This window comes from Danaus plexippus (genome assembly GCF_018135715.1).
Source record: "Danaus plexippus chromosome 9 unlocalized genomic scaffold, MEX_DaPlex mxdp_26, whole genome shotgun sequence".
Taxonomy (NCBI): Eukaryota; Metazoa; Arthropoda; class Insecta; order Lepidoptera; family Nymphalidae; genus Danaus; species Danaus plexippus.
Window position 1 is genome coordinate 3,059,614 of NW_026869848.1, and position 18,294 is coordinate 3,077,907.

An 18,294-nucleotide genomic window follows, 5' to 3' on the forward strand; every position below is an offset into this window, starting at 1 on the left:
TCAAGTGGTGCAAAATAATGTAACTCTGTTTGAAACAATAATAATGAAACTGGAAGTACTTTGACTTCCATTAAATTTAATCGCATTACAGCTTAGAACACGTAAACAATTACGAGCATGGAGTCCGCAGTAAAAGTTTTCAATAGCGCAACTTAGTTTTTTAGTTTCTTATAAATGCAAAAGTACCTACCAAGAAGAAACCTATTCCGTCAACTGGTCATCTCTTTTCATACTTGTTAGGCATTCGTTTTTACTAACAAAAAATTTTATTATAGATTTAGCGAAGTAGACGTTACTTCACAGTAAATCTAATTCTGCTTTCAAATGAGATTTTCGCGCCATCCGTAGATAAGTTGAAACTAAAAATATACTTTACCAATTATAAAAAAAGCGAGCTCTATAAAAGAACTATTCTCGTGTTCAAATGTATTCATAAAATTTGCAAAAGTTTAACAGAACTGAATATTTTATCGTTACTAAATATTTGTGTAACTTTTCTGCAACGTGACTGCAAATATAAAATTATATTTTATTTAACCCAACAGTAAACCGTTGGGATACGTACATTTCAAAATAAGATAAAAATGGTATGACATATCCTGATCTAGTGACATTTGCCGATAAGTTCAAAGAGGTCACGGCTAGACGTAATCGGGACTACGCTCGTGTCCCGAATAACAATACCCCAGTAAGACTCAGACGGAATCTGCATAACACTGTGTAATAAACACAATAAAAAAATGTGATTTCAATGTTAGTAGACTTAATTTAATCTCACAGCCTTTTCTGCATGTGATAATTTTTTTTTCAGTTTTTATTACTAACAGATACATCTCACGTCGAATTTTATTGATATAAAAATTCATTCCAAAATAGATCTTAAAACAAACAACTCGGATATTGCATTTCAACTTCGAAATGGATATATTCAAAATTGAAATACGATTTCATTATAATATCATTCACGAAAAAAAAAATATGACGTCACTCTCAAAACAATCCATTGTAATTTAAAAGTAAAATCTCGAATTCAATTTAAGTTAGCCCACAACATCGGAGCCAATTCGTTAAAGGTTTCCAAACTTACAATTTTTCAGTTTGGTTTCGTCCAAACAATAACGATTTTAACGCGTGAAAAGCCAGTTATAAAAAAAAAAAAAATTAAAAGCGGTCAGCACAATCAAAGCTCTCAAGAGCAGAAACATAAATGAAGTCATTAATTATCCGCGATCCCAGTTATTTTTACCCCAAACGCCGCCTCGCGCCGATGCCCACTTTACGGTGCTTATTTTACTTTTTTTTTTTCATTAAGTCGCCCGACATTTCATAAAGTAACATTGCTTTATACAAAACCTGATTCCACTTTTCAACGAGATTATTTATTATTTTTACCATTCTGAATGTAATTTTCCACTAATATTTGAACTTCGTCGTTATGTACCGATTGATATGGATAGTTCATTTGATAAAAAAATAACAACAAGACAGTTTAGAGTGGTGTTTGTTTAATTTTAATATTTGATTTTAATCAATTAACTCCTAACAGTCCAATCGAGACAACATAAAACTTAGAAACAAGGTTTTTAAACTTATTTTCTCCTAGCAGCAGATCTCGTTTTATTTTTATTTCCTATCTTTAGTTTTATGAAGCTAAGTCAGTCTAAGATCAGTTATAGTTCGGTCTGAAATAACGGGACAGACCTTTTAAATTCTTTAATGAGCTTTGAAATGTATTATTTGATTAATAAAAATTCAATTACATTTCTAGCAATACTTGCATGAGAAAAACTGACTATCTCTTATCATGTTTTCATAATGATTCGTCATAAATATTTTTAAAGATAATCTTAACACAAATTCCTTAGTTACCATAAAAACATATATATTTTTCAAATTGCACGTATTTTCAAAGCTCAAGGGTCGTACATCACACCGTGAGGCAAATAGCTAGAAGGATTGACGGCTTGCCCGATGCATTGTTTAGCACAACAATAGCCTCTGCGGTGTCATTAACCTACCACGGTGTCAGCGCAATCTTTGCCCGTTACAAAATGCAACCTTTGCTATGAAATAAACGACGAGTTGCAGCCCAGAATTATAATTACCAGATTTCAAAAGTAAATAAGAAATTTATATTATTTTACTATTTAAAAAAGGATTAAAATAAAGTGACACATTTTAGCAGAATAAAGCTATTGATCATGGAAACGCGATTTCTTTAAAGAAAATATTGCGTAATATGGTGTAAACTTTTTACCTATATCTAACCTTCACCTTACAAATTGTAAGTGGAAACAGTCGTGAGATGGCGTTGTTAAATATTTTGAGGTAACATTTCTCTATAAATCTATAAAGAACAAGAAAAATAGCAAACAAATATAGCATTGCATAATATTGTGTAAAATTATTCTTTCCATTAAAACAACATTTTATTGTATGATCGTTTACTATCAATATAAATGCAGTCAAAAAATCCATTTCATTCTTATTTTCGTATAAAATATTCATTCATTTTCACTTAAAATAACATAAAAAATATTCATCGACGATTTAAACAATTCACATGATTTTTTTATGATGATGTGCATAATTTTCAAAGACTTAACTTGAGCGATAATTTGCTCCAATTATTTTTAGTCCTAATGCAATATTCATAGGAACTGAGATAAAAATGTAGGAAAGTAATTATAGCGTCTTCAATAAGTAGGTATTGTTAGAGGGAGGTACATGAGGCATTTCATCTGAGGCGTTAAAGCTTGCAAAGCATTTATAGAGGAGGGTGTCTTTAAAGCACTTTAGAGTGTTATGAATGTATGTGACCGACGGGACGCTGGAATTAATAATTTAATTAAATTCTATTTTCGGGATTCTTTTGCGGATAAAATCAATTTCATTCACATAAATACACACTCGTAAATCTACTATTGCTTGTAAGTATTTTTTTAATGCATCTACTTTTTGTCGCTCAATAAACTATTAGTTTACTATATATATATGTCGAAGAGCCATGTCCAAGTTGATTATTAGGAGCTGTGACGTCAGCGATGTTATCGTCACATAACACTATTTCCACCTATCAGGTTATCCATTTTCACCAATAAAGCACTCTCACTTACTCACACCACTTTATTTTCAACTTTAACTAACACTTAGTAATTTCTCCTGGATAGCTCTCACACCACTGTGTCCTCGCCACAGATGTCTCCGAATATAAATGGTTTTCGTGGAGTCATTACATTTACTCTTAATTTTAAATAATAACTTACAAAGATTATTCGTAGTAATTCAAATAAACAGTAATCATTACAAAATGTTTTCGTAATCAATTATTAAACCAACTAAACTTTATATTGCCATTTAAAATTTAAAGAAATCATAATTGAATAACATTGATTACAAAATGGTTACTGTTTAAGTTTGTGTTTTACTAAAACTCACAAAATAACTTATCTTTACATATTACAAATCACAATACGAATTGCCATTTTACTTTCCTTCAATACAAATCGTACAACGATCTATAAAACAAATAATTTTGTTAAAGTTATTACTAACGCCTTGACATTGTTTATGTCACATCTACCCTCTAAAGTGAAATACATATGAAACAACTATACATATGAAACAACTACCCTTTATAATGGTTTTTTAAATGTCGTTGCGCCGACACGGCCATTCTGCGGCCTGGTGCGTGCCCTGCACCAGTTTTACTTTGTTGTGATATATCAACGTATCAACATACGCTATATTAAAGAGATCACTTGGATTCTCTGAACCTGTGTTTGTGTTTTTTTTAATGCAAAATGCTCCACGCATCTTTGCTTACTTTTATTGAAGTGGGTTTGTTGCTGTGGTCTGGGCGGTCTTGTACGCCGTGGTCCACAGGGGCTCTAAGGGATTGAGGTAGGTCGATGCTGTGGTCTGGGACTTTCGTCCGTGGTCCACAGAGGATATTGATTTTATGATGTTGCTGTGGTCTGGGCGGTCTTGTACGCCGTGGTCCACAGGGGCTCTAAGGGATTGAGGTAGGTCGATGCTGTGGTCTGGGACTTTTGTCCGTGGTCCACAGAGGATATTGATTTTATGATGTTGCTGTGGTCTGGGCGGTCTCGTACGCCGTGGTCCACAGGGGCTCTAAGGGATTGAGGTAGGTCGATGCTGTGGTCTGGGACTTTTGTCCGTGGTCCACAGAGGATATTGATTTTATGATGTTGCTGTGGTCTGGGCGGTCTCGTACGCCGTGGTCCACAGGGGCTCTAAGGGATTGAGGTAGGTCGATGCTGTGGTCTGGGACTTTTGTCCGTGGTCCACAGAGGATATTGATTTTATGATGTTGCTGTGGTCTGGGCGGTCTCGTACGCCGTGGTCCACAGGGGCTCTAAGGGATTGAGGTAGGTCGATGCTGTGGTCTAGGACTTTTGTCCGTGGTCCACAGAGGCTCTAAAAGATTTGAAGAAAGGTAATATTTTAGTACAGGTTCTAAAATTATTATTTCTTTTTTTTATTGACCTCATGTCAAGTTCCTCAACTTGAGAGATCTTTTGATAAAGACAATTGTCAATAAATTGATACTTTACTAAGCAATGAATGTTGGACCAAGTTTATTGATCGTTCATTGGATTCAACTTCTAAATTTTCAGAAGCTTCAACATTTAATGGACCGACAGTCCAATGTGGAGGATCATCAATCTGATCCGCCGACACGGTTCCTGCTGCTGCTGGATTTGGTGCTGGACGTAATTGATCATGAGCTAACTTACGCGGCCGGCCTCTACCGGTTACACGTTTTAGCATGTAACGATCATGTTCCAATATTTTGTATGTTTCGTATGGTTCAGTATTTTTCAGATCCAAAGAAGTTTGTTTACGAGGATTAGTTTTGATTAGTGCATAGTCACCTCTTTTAAATGAACGTAGCTTACCCTTACTTTTTTCAAAACTCTGTTTATCATATTCCGCCGAAGCCAACATTTTCTGTTGCACATATTCCTCCAATACATCAAAATTTATAAATTCATTCTCAAAATCAATTAACCTTAATAGTTCCGATGGCACACAATGCTGCCGACGAGTGAGAAGAGTTAGAGGTGCAACTCTAGTAACTCTATGAGGCGTGCAATTAAACGAGAGTTGCAATGCTTCAAGAGCAGTCTGCCAGTTTTCGGTAGTGTAATTTTTATAATAGTTAGGGCATTTTTTAAAGTGCTCATGATACTTTCAAGCTGTCCCTTAGCTCGGCTTATTCCTGGTGCGATTGAATGTATGTTGCTCCCAAAGCGGTTACAATAAACTTTGAATTCATCAAGAAACTCTCGACCTCCATCAACCATGATCTGAACTGGTGTTCCAAAAAGATGTACTAATCGTTTCAAGGCTGCGAGACTGATCCTTCACTACTCCTAGTTCCTAATTTCCAGGTAATGTCCATATGTACTTCTTGAAATGCTGCCGTGGGTTTCTGGATTGGATGAAGTCATACTTGTTGCTACCTGACGAGTTTTTTGATGTTCTGCAAATTATAAAATTTTCAACAAATCTTCCGATTAAAGTACTCATTTTATCAAAAACATATGTCTTTTATTTTTTGAAGAGTTCTCTCCCATCCTGGGCGATGTAATGCGGTGTGAAATGAATTTATTAAATCTCGTCTGCCTGTGATCACGGTTGCTCAAAAGTAACCGAAACGTCGGGAGCCTGTAATTTTAACAAAATTAAAGCACGCGTATATCCGAAAAATATTAGTTTCATTTAAATGAATTTACTATACTCCCCTGAAATGATGATAGGAACGACAATGACTTCATGTTGGCCAAGCACAGGATCTGTTAAAATTTTCTTTAGGACACCTTTTCTTAGTGTATAGTTTGCGGCTGCGTGGTCGCTGCTCATGCTATCTTATTAAAGGACGAAGTAAATCATCGAGTCTTCGTTCTATTTGTAACCATTCCATGTCTTTGCTTATCATATTGACAGATATTTCATTAGATGGGTTTCTACATCTATGAATTCACGGAAGTAAATCCTTTTTATGTTTGGATGCTTTCAAAGCATTACAATTTTAAACTTTCGACCGTATAAATAGTGTCGAAAATGTTTTGTTGCCCGTACTACTGCCAGAGTCTCGAGCTCATAAGAGTGGTATCGGCTCTCCGCGTCAGTAGTTTTTTTTTTTTTTGACTCATATACACTACTGGATGACGGCGCCCATTAACGATCTGAGCTAGAACTGCTCCGTATCCAATGCTACTATCATCTGTATACAGCTCTGTTGGTGCTGTTTCTTTCTCGAATAATTTTATGTTCAAGTAATTCCTTAATAATTGAACGAACTGTTTCCCTCCTCACAGGACTTAATCGATATGGTCTACGTTCTACATATCTATCGTTATCTTTTAAGCGTATTTGTAGTACTTCGGTGTTTAACACATGATTTTCATATTTGTTGAGCAAAATTATTAATCTATTTATTAGATCTTGATCAGTTAGGTCGCAATTTGGTGGGTGAAGAAAAATAGCACCATGCGAGTTTACTATCACACTAAAATTCGTGTTTTCAATCAAATTCATTCCAATTAAAACATCTGAACATATTTCACAGTCAGGTACAATATGAAACTGAATCTCTATTCGAAGATCAATTATAACGCATACTGTTGTTAATGTTGATGGCGACACTACTGTAAATTGTCTCAGACCTTTCAAATATCGTACTAAATTTGTTCGTTTTATAGTTCCTTGTAATGTATTCAATGTATTAGGGTGAGACCGTTTCACGTATCGTATCGGCGATGCCACAGAGATCAATTCGGGTACTGATGACGCTCTAACATTTAGTAATTCGATTCGCAGTCGTTCATCCCCTATACAACAATCACTGCCTTTCTTATACGTCGCCATAGAACCCACGCTCGTGACAAAAATTGCGTAATATCCTTAGTATTATCATAGTTATGTTCTTTAAAACGAACGATGTCCCGCGAGTATCCAGTCTCTGGTTCGATGTGAAAAGTCGTAATCAAAACATCCCGCAATTCCGATCACGTTGTTGTAAATATTAACCAATTGTCAACCCATAACTTTGTGCGTCCTCTGAGTAGACTCCGGACCTTCATTCTGATTTCGTAATCAGTAAAGTTATAGGTTTCCATTGCAGTTGTAATATGTTGACACCATTCTCTGATTCCAACATTCATGTCCCGGTCATATGATGGCAGGTATCAGTAATTTTAATTTTGGCTTCTGGTTGACCAGGAATACGATCGACATACGCTTTATCACTTTTAGCATTTGTGAAAAAAAAAAAAAAATAAATAAATAATTCGGTATTTACCACTGCAACAGAGCCTCCAGTATTGTCAGATGGACGAGTAGAAGTAGGTAATCCCACTTCTGATGTCGAAGAGCCATGTCCAAGTTGATTATTAGGAGCTGTGACGTCAGCGATGTTATCGTCACATAACACTATTTCCACCTATCAGGTTATCCATTTTCACCAATAAAGCACTCTCACTTACTCACACCACTTTATTTTCAACTTTAACTAACACTTAGTAATTTCTCCTGGATAGCTCTCACACCACTGTGTCCTCGCCACAGATGTCTCCGAATATAAATGGTTTTCGTGGAGTCATTACATTTACTCTTAATTTTAAATAATAACTTACAAAGATTATTCGTAGTAATTCAAATAAACAGTAATCATTACAAAATGTTTTCGTAATCAATTATTAAACCAACTAAACTTTATATTGCCATTTAAAATTTAAAGAAATCATAATTGAATAACATTGATTACAAAATGGTTACTGTTTAAGTTTGTGTTTTACTAAAACTCACAAAATAACTTATCTTTACATATTACAAATCACAATACGAATTGCCATTTTACTTTCCTTCAATACAAATCGTACAACGATCTATAAAACAAATAATTTTGTTAAAGTTATTACTAACGCCTTGACATTGTTTATGTCACATCTACCCTCTAAAGTGAAATACATATGAAACAACTATACATATGAAACAACTACCCTTTATAATGGTTTTTTAAATGTCGTTGCGCCGACATATATAATATTATAGTAAGTTTACAAACTGTTAATTTATGCCAGACTAATATATGTGAGGTATAAATGGAGGCAATGATTCCTGATAAATGTCTGGTTCAAACATGGGACCGGAATTGAGACGCGACACGTGAATATTTGACGGGTGTTAAATGTATCAATACAAGTTATCCCCATCTAGTTCCAAGTGAACTCTTGGCCTTGTCAAGTTGTTGGTAACAATATTATCAGAACGCATATATTATGTGTGATCCTGCTGGGAAGTTGACTTCGGATGATTATGATATGTAAATTGTTTAAAGCCGAATTGCAAAGAGTTTATTAATAAAAAATCTTATGTATCATCAAGTATACACGATACAAGATATTATTATCAGAATATGATATTGGAAAGGGATTCTTGATCTGCATGATTGATGACTGGAAAAGCGGTTAACGACAGGCTTTCTTTTTCTCAAGTTAAGTATGAAAAATTCATCAATGGAGTAGATTCGTTGTTTAATTTTATTATTAGTTGTTCACGCGTAAAACTTAATCGCATCACCGGAAAATATGCACATAATAATTATTTTTTTTATTTATCACATGTCGATCTATAAAAATTTTCACTCATTCGTTCAATTGTTTTTGAGTATTTTAAGGTTTATAATTTAAATAAATGTTGTTCTCAATATTTAATAAATCTGAATATCTGAACGAGTGTGTTTATTATTTATTGTGTACACGAATGAGTAGATTGAAATTAAAATTTATTGTTAGATACCTATCTTGCCTACGGTTTTCTATTATTAAACTCATTTTCCAGCTATGAAGTAGATATTGAAATTGCAAATTTTTATCCCCATAAATTGAATAAATGTCCGATGACTTATGATATAAATTTTATATTAGTTCATTAGCTACTAAGAATTAATAAATGAAGACAATAATTATCAAGAACGTTATCTTTGTAAGATTCACATAAATATTATTTAAATCAGGATAATAACTGGTAAATTTTTCCATCGCACTAATAGAAAATGTCTCAACAGTAACCCACTTTTCTAATATTTATTCTTTATAATTTCTAAATATATTCATCCACAAAAGAAAACAAATACGTAAGCAAACGATATCGATTTTATAAGTAGAATTATTACAAATTCGACAAAGAAGCTAAGGAAACAGTATAATTTTACGATCCAAGAAAACACGCAAAGAATCTTTATATTACCGTAAACTTGCAACGCAACAGACTATTATGTCAATAGTCCATTTTATGAATTGTTTTGTTTTATTTACAATATAAAACGCCGACAAACTTTTAAACATAGAGTATATAGGCTATATTTATGTTCTATAACATTTGCAGAACTTCTTGAAATGGTTTAAAGTAATTGATCCAAACGAAATGAACTCATATTATGAATATTCATGAATTTATAGCTGTGTCCTTTATATGATATTTGTGTTAGACCAATCCCGTACCCATGATCCAAGCAAATTTCGTGCCAAACGTTGAGATTAATATCGTAGTTAAGACGTGGTAACAAACAACTCAAATAGGCTTCCGAATCAATACATACGAGTATATGTACGTGTGCACGTATTGATTTTATAAATTTGAAATGTAAATATTGGTATGTCTGTTAGATTTGTGTTTGTGTCTCAAAATTCAAACTATTGCGAAATAATTTTTATGACATTTTAGACTACTTTTTTCTTAAAAAATTTGAAAATAAAGTTTTTGCATATTTGCATACTAACTCTTTATGTATATATTTAAGTACTAAAAATTTTATTATATTATTAAAATATTCGATACGTAATATTTGTTGGAAACCTTTTATAGGTAATAGGTAGCTACATAATAAAGTTTCTCGATATTAATCTTACACTAGCCAAGGAGTTCTGAGGAAACTGAATGATTTTAATCTATGATTCCAAGGTCGGGATGGTAACCGCATGTACAGACCCGAACGGATTTAAATATTTTTAAAGATATCATGTTGAAAAACTACACCTTTTCTGATAATGTAATACGCTTTCCTTTTCCAATTCTAGCTTAAACTTCATAAGGTATAGTTGCTGTAGACCCAAATGTATGATTTTGCTCGGCAATCAAAGATTTAATGACGGATGGATGCCCTTTCCTATACCACCAAACACATTACATTCATATATATCATGATATTACGTGTTAACAGCATTTCGTACAGACATTACATTCAAAATACCCCTTGATAATTATCTTTTTTTGGTTATCTACTCATTTACAGCATTCTATAATAAAAAATTAAAACAAATAGTTAGAAAGGTATGAAGGTACGACTCAATATATATTTTTTATAAACTATAGTCATCCATTGCCCTTTTTGAATTTATTATAATAGTGAAATATCCTCCCAGCATTCTATATCTGAAGGTGAAATAAACATTTTACGTTCTGTTGAAACTATTTCAATTACAGGATATAAAAAACTAGATCTGGAGCAATCGGATGATGGACATTTTGACAGCATACACACACATGTTTTGCCATCATTTTTTTAATACCATCAATTAGTAAAATTTTAAATTTATTTCAGCATTCTTTGTTGTAATACAAAATGTATTGTATAATTTTGTATATTATTTTATATAGAAAACTCACAAAATTCACAGCTTAAAAAGAGACGAACTCATTTTTCGATAAGTTTACAGGAAATCGCATTTCCAAAAATATAAAAACTCTTGAGCACCTGTCGTAACATAAATAGGTTTCGGGCTTTTCCCCGAATATCACAACACAGAGATCGGTGTCACGTGACCAGCCGGAAGCCGTCACGTTGGCCGCAACTTCCGACGTTATCCCAATACACGACAACTATTGAACTGTTTTAACTGACTTTAAATGTAATTCGTTTTGCTATAAATTTATGACTTTCATTGCTTGTACAATTTAATTCTGACAAGGTGTCATTTATTATAAAAGTACATTATTTGTTTAATATTTAGCTAAAATGTGAAACGATTTTGCAGTTGCATTTATTGGCCTAAAATTTCCCTAGGTATATGTTATTTGTATTCAATTTCGTACGATTTAAATTTTAAATCGCATCTTACGGCAAAAATAATTATGCAATAGTCTATCATAACCTTCCCCTAAAATTCAAATTGCGATTTCAGGAAATGCCGGCTTGTTGCCTTATAATAAAATCCTTTGATGGGTAAAAGTCAAATTATTCAAATTTTCTCCCACAGATTGCTGACACCGATACTAACAGAGTTCAAAGGATAAGAAAATAAGAATTTATTAACATTGAAGATTATTTATTTCAATATCACATTCTATTATCCCGATACAATCTTGAATAAATTGTATGCTGAGTTAGAATGAAAATATATATCTTATATCTAGCCGATATTGTTGATAAGTATCTCAAATAAAATAGTACAAAATTTTCGTCTATCGTGGACCCGATACCGATAATCCACTTATCCGATACAATGTCTTTTACGCTCCTTTAAGTACGCTATTATTTTTTCGAGTTAAGGAAAACGACATTTATTTCAACTAAGAGTATAAAATAGATTTATCATTTTATTAAATTCAAGCCAGAGGATATAAATTGTTTTAACAGTAGATTTGACTTCGTTACTTGTTTTTCTTGTAGCGGCAATAAAGATATTATTACATTTTATATTCTTTGTCTCTCGATGATATATTTTTAGTACATTATAAAGAAGAAACAAATAAAAGACCGACAAATTGGATTAAAATACAGCTTCGCCTCAACCCTTCAGTATTCATACGAACGTTATAAAAAGTTATCTCTGATTTATCCAGTTTTAATTACTTACTTTTAGCTTAATTCAAAAGTTTTAACAAAAGATATTGTTAAAAAGGCATCAGAAAAAGGTCACTAATTATGAACACAATATATAGCGGCATTGCGTTGCTTCATACGAATACGATGTCGCATAAAAATGCACTTCCCTTTTGTTTTTATCTTAATATATTTAGACTTAAGACTTGAGATATACATACATACATATTTAATTCAAATTAGAATGTTTTCTAAATATTCAGACTATTGGTATTTCGATTTTCTTAAAGTCCGAGTATTTGGAGCCGGAAAAACATTAAACGATGGACAATTCACTGCTGTCATTCTGTTAATAAACGATTAGATATTTATCAAAAGCACTGAACATTAGGTCTAAAAGCCTAACCAACTTTGCATTAGAAAACTGTTACTTTCATATGTCTTCACAGGTCGTTGCTAGTTTACCCCAAAGTGAATAGAAGCAAAGCGATATTCATTTGGTAATGTAACTTATAATTTACGATATCCAGATTTTATCTCTTACTTGTGCTACATGACATTTCTTCTTGCCAAATTTTATGATTCTAGGTCAACAGGAAGTCCTTTATAGTTTTTGATTACTTTATAAGCCCAAAAATATTTAAAATAAATGGACCATAAACTGCCTTATCTTTGGATTACGTTTACTTAGTAAATTGTATTTTTTAGACTTTTCAAGGTAGCAAATTGTAGCGGTTGGTGTAATAAAAAGTATATACAAACAGATAGACATCGAGATGCAATTAATTAAGAATTTAGTAGGAGGTAAGCCTAAAACAAATTTTTAAACTAAACTTCTTTCTGCCAATTGCTTTTCCTATTAGAAAATATTCATGTCTTTCAACTAAAAATATTCATCTATTTATGTATTTAAATCTGAAAATACAATTATAATCGTCCGTTTATTTTAGTTTCTTTCTATACTACTCATAGAAATATTTTATGTTGATACGTAATCTAGATAGATTATACCAATAATTCAAATCTTAACTTTTAATTACTGTAAATTAATTTGCACTCTAATTGACATTAGTTGCATCTCGAGGTGCTATAGTGAAATTATCTGTGACACCTTCCTTATTGGCAAGGGAATGATACTGAATCTAGTTAGTGAAAGACAGCAAGCTCTAGCTCTGTGCCAGGTCTTGGGATTCAAGTCAGTACATTATATTATTTGGGATTACACTGTACACCTATATATAATTTAAGGACCAATCTCAGTTAAATCAAAATATATGTGTATTAGTGGCCAGGATCTTCGGAGCAAGTGAGACCAGGCGCTAATAGATTTAGTTATATCCTTAGAGTATAATAGGTTTCGAATTTTACTTTTTGATATCAGGATCGTGAGAGAATCATAATGAAACTTGTATGTTTAGTTTATTTTAGTGTGTATATAGCAACTACCCTTAACTTTTTGAAATAAATACATTAAGAACTGATATATTTTTTAAATAATCTTTTTAACCTATTAATAAATATTCAAGATATGATCTCTAGAAAATATTTATTTATAAGTAATGAAAGTAATGTTATACTTAGACTAAACTAAATAGAAAAGAGAGATTCGTGGGAAACTGGATATGCAATATTATATTTCCATAAAAACACACACTCTATCATACATGACTTTACTGAAACTGATTAATAAATGTTTAATCATCAATGATGACTATTAATAAATATATTATTATAAATATATTTTTGTCTTTCAAAATGAAAATTTTCATGATTACTGTTATTGACATACAAAATATCCACAGAAAGGAGTATTCTTAACAGACGATAGAAATAATATTGTTATTTTTCTACCCCTTTACAAATTTACTTTTGTTTACTACGACTTTCTAAATAGATCCGATTAATTCTCATTATATTTCTAGAACGTATATTTTCCTATAGCATCTCATTCAAATACTTCAAACAAAATAATACAAACATCTACAAATATAAAAAGTTGACTTCTAACTAGCATAATCAGGCAGCTATTTTTTTAACTAAAGGTATTTCAAAAGTTTTTATTATTTTTTCTTTCAACTTTAAAAACCAAACGCGTCCATTCCAATCTCTTGAGAGAAAATATCACATCCAATTATATTTGTTTAACGTCTCAGAGTATATACACTCTGCTTATACTCATTTCATCATAATTTAGTTTTCTTTCCTGAGTTCCTATTTGTTATAGTTTAGTCATAAAAGTGTTAAAGCAAGTCTAGCTCGAAGAAACAAGGCGCAGCAACAATTACAGCGTAAACAAAACCGCTTGAAGTCTCTTTGTAATCAACAACTAAGGAGACAACTTATTTCATTTACATAAACAGTTTAGCACAAGCGCTCACAATTTTATCTTATAGTTGTAGCCGCGAAGTTTGAGGACAAACTTGTCATTTTTAAACAATACATCTTTGTTAATATTTTTATTAAAACCACTTAAGCTTCTTTAACTACTGCCTATTGAAATCTTTTTATAGTTTTGCATGGCAAAAACGTGTTACCTCGCTTACTTGTTGCGCGATAAATACGCAAGTTAATGTAAACGACTCTTTAACTTTGTGTATGTACCTAGTTTTAGCTTCAAAAAGTAAGCTGTGAAAACAGTTTGAAATTAATGGCTATGCAACATTAACTAAGGCACTATTCAAGGAACATTACTATTTTAAAATGACCGTTTCTGTTTTGAACTATAAGTCTGACGTCAGAACTGTTTGACATCATTTGACAGTTAATTTAGATCACAATCTAAATCTATTTCGAATTACTCAAATATATAAATGTTGCTGGTTTGTATATCATTTGTATAGTAGATTATTGTTTTAATTCCTCACTTGAAGCATCATCCGATCCACAACAGATGTGAAATTCACTCGTAACTTTTACTCTATTGTTTGCAAATGTACTGTAATACAGTATCAAAAAACGGTATATTATATGAGAAGTACAATTATCTTTAATGGAGAGGCTCTCGTCTGCTACAAGATACGGCTTGTCGGAGACGTGACAACAGAACCGAGAGGCTTCCTCTTAGGGAGGAAAGACCTTTTGAATTATAGCCGTGGTCTGCCCCCTCCACTTATCTCAGCATAATGACACTGAAGATCCGGTTACGTGATCCAGTTATTACTAAGGAAATTAGAACTGTATTCAACTGAGAGTAATTAGCATAGCATATATTAGGAGATTTTACAGCTTAATTGCCTCTTAATGGACTTAGATAACTAATGCAAAAGAAATGTCTTATACATATGTAGAATTGAATGCGAGGAAAATTAATAAATGTTAACAAAATACATTATAGAGATCAAAACTTAAAGTGATTAAAGCAACGTTAAAGTAATCGCCGTAATAGGATGCTGCATGGCGTAAACGGGAGGCGAAATCAATTTAAGTGACGGAAATTGCTTCATTTAACGCTACTAGCGACCAAACAGATACAAACACATTTCCCTATTTCCTATAGTCATGCGTGTTACTGTGAAAATGTTTTTATCGGTGATATTATAACGAATTTATTATAATAACGTGAACCTATAGAATATTCATATATATTTTTAATTACTACTAATAGGTTTTGATGAAAATGAACAATATTTTGACATGATATTAATATCGTATTACTTTAGGCTTTATGTTTTATTATTTTTACGTACAAAAAAGAGTTAATTTAATTATATTCACTACACAAACAAAAAGCTAAGCGTAATTTTTATTTTAAGCGAATAATATTTATAACATCGAGGTCAAGTACACGAGTTATACATATAAGAGATATTTCGCTTCTATAAGGTAACAGGTTACACAGCAAGATGAAAGCTTACATTTTTGATGAAAGGATATTTACGTGCAACTCAGAATTTAGTGTGGCTAGGGTGAATACACATCAAATTTACCTTTTTCTGGAGATGATATTATGTACCTATATATAAAGACATAGTATTTCTTTTTGTCAGTATATATATTTTTCCATGCTTGTTAAATTATTCAATAAACTCAATAAATAATATAAACATTTTCCGATTGTATCAGTTACTTTGATACAGTGTAGATAATATTATGATTTGAGCTTCATTCAAGATCCATTGTTTAAAATACTATGTCATATGTTTAAGTTCTCGTACGTCGCGTGCCTCTGCATACTTTAAGTATTTACAAACCTTGCTAAGTATATCACACAATTTATTAGACTCACATCTCGAGACAGCAGTAAAGTTTGAAATGCAATACTACATTGTACAGTCACGCACACTGATTACGGCTTATGTGCATACGATCAAACAACACACAACTGTCATAATACGTAACAGTGTATTCATAATGTAAATTTAAAATTTTAACATAAGACGGTACTCGGTTTTAATATAAACTTTGCTTTCTCAGCAAAAGAAAATTAAGTGACGTATATTAGTTTTCGTACATGACATGTACAAAATTTTACACGTTTACAATTGTACCATGTGTAAACATATAGGTACATGTGTACATTTGTAAACATTGCCAATGGTTTATGACAACGGAGCATTTCATTAGTGTCTGTTTATGTTATCAGCACTGATTCGTATCAATCAATTTGTATTATTTGCTCTCTAATAGTACAATCACAATCTGTTTCACAATTGTTTACTAAAACTAATTGGCTAATTAGCTCCCAGCATTTTAAAAGCTAAATTCACAAACGTTCATTCAAACATCAATTAACGAAACACCCGTTAATTTTGCAAACACGAATTAAAGTGGAATCATTTTTGACCTGCTCACCAACAGTTTAGTTATTCAGGCATCGCGAACATTTGAAAGATTTATAATATAACAGCAAATATTAATGTTGCTTTTTAAAGAGCAATGTTATGCTTTTTAATACAAATATGTTTTAATTTTGTTTCTTAAAATTTTTGCAAACTACAAAATTTTACAGTATATAATGTTTTATAAACAACTGTAAACTCGGTGAAACCATTGTTTTGTAATTTTACGACATTTCAGTAATCATAAACAAAAATATTCTATATATTTATAATAAAACAATTATAATCAATGGAAATGTGTGAATGTATTCATTTCTTAATAGATGAAAGTGAGGCATTATAACTCTTATATTATAACATTCGAGTAACAGTAATTAAATGCTTTTGGTGCTACCACGTATCAAATAAATACTTTTATTTTTCCACTTAAAAAAATAATGCTTATCTTGCATCACTTTCCTACCATTAGAAAGTATTATGATATAGAAGTTTTGGAATTAATTTCTATGATTAAAAACAATTGATTATTTTTATCTTCCGCATAATTAAGTTTAAATCTTAATATGTTATTAGAAAACTGTTGAACTTTACCATGATATGATCTTTGAAAAAATATGGTTGCTTTAAAATGTGATATAGTAAGGTTACTTACTTTGTATATACGTATAAATAACTAGAGAACTGGAAGAAAATCTATAACCGAATTAATTGAAAAAATAATAATAATATTATAAATACATATGTTACTAAGAATCTTTATTAATGTTACCAATATACATTTACATCATGTGAATGTAATGAATGTTGTTAATGTGAATATGATAAACAATTACAAATCAATAAATAAATTCCTCAACCACGGATTATATGAAAGAAATATATCATTTTATAAATGTAAAGCAAATATTTTAAAAAGACGTGGTAAAAATAATATTATAATAATTATATTTCATTTCTATTATTGTTGTATCAAAATTGTCCATGTTTATTATTCAATAAACTTCCAGACTGTCGAGGAGAGTGCCTTTCAAAATAATATCCACTTTATCCACTTAAAAGTATGTAACTTTATATTTATTTTTAACCGCCTAACCCTCCATTTCTCGTAGTTTTATTTCCTGTAACAAATGAGCTCTGGCCCATTTCATAGCTCCTGAAACGTTAGTATATTTTTAAGTTTTCAACTTTGAATTATTTGCATTGTATGTGTAGTTACAGTTCATCTTAACCAAAAAATATATAAAGAAGTTTTTAATTTACATCTCTTTTGTATCGCGGACCATACTTTACAATCATTTTTTTACAGCGTGGTGGTTATTACAGACATTAGAAATTGAACCTTAAGCAAATTCTGCTAATATTATAAATGAGAAATATTATCTCTACGTTTACGTGTATACGTTTTTGTTACTATTTTGTGTTTAATTACAAATACTTTTGAAATGACTTCAATCATATTTTACACTCGTGTTAAATTTGTTACTTTTTATTCGATAAATCTCTGTAACAAAAGGCTCATATTAAATTAAAAACTACAAGAACGCAAACGTAGAAGCTGAACACACAATGATTATAAAAAATAAGATGACAACGAACCACATGAAAGTTTTAATCATCGTTTAGCTCCCCACAGAGAAGGATCGTGAGAAAATTCATCTACGC

The 18,294-nt window shown here is 31.5% G+C and overlaps 1 protein-coding gene and 1 pseudogene across 2 annotated transcripts in view; both read right to left on the minus strand.

The window, feature by feature from the left end:
• The window catches only part of LOC116767645 (RNA-binding protein Musashi homolog Rbp6), a 318,370-nt gene that overhangs the window by 267,289 nt on the left and 32,787 nt on the right, over window positions 1-18,294 (minus strand). The window lies entirely within an intron of this gene.
• Window positions 3,526-5,470, minus strand: LOC133320144 (uncharacterized; annotated as a pseudogene).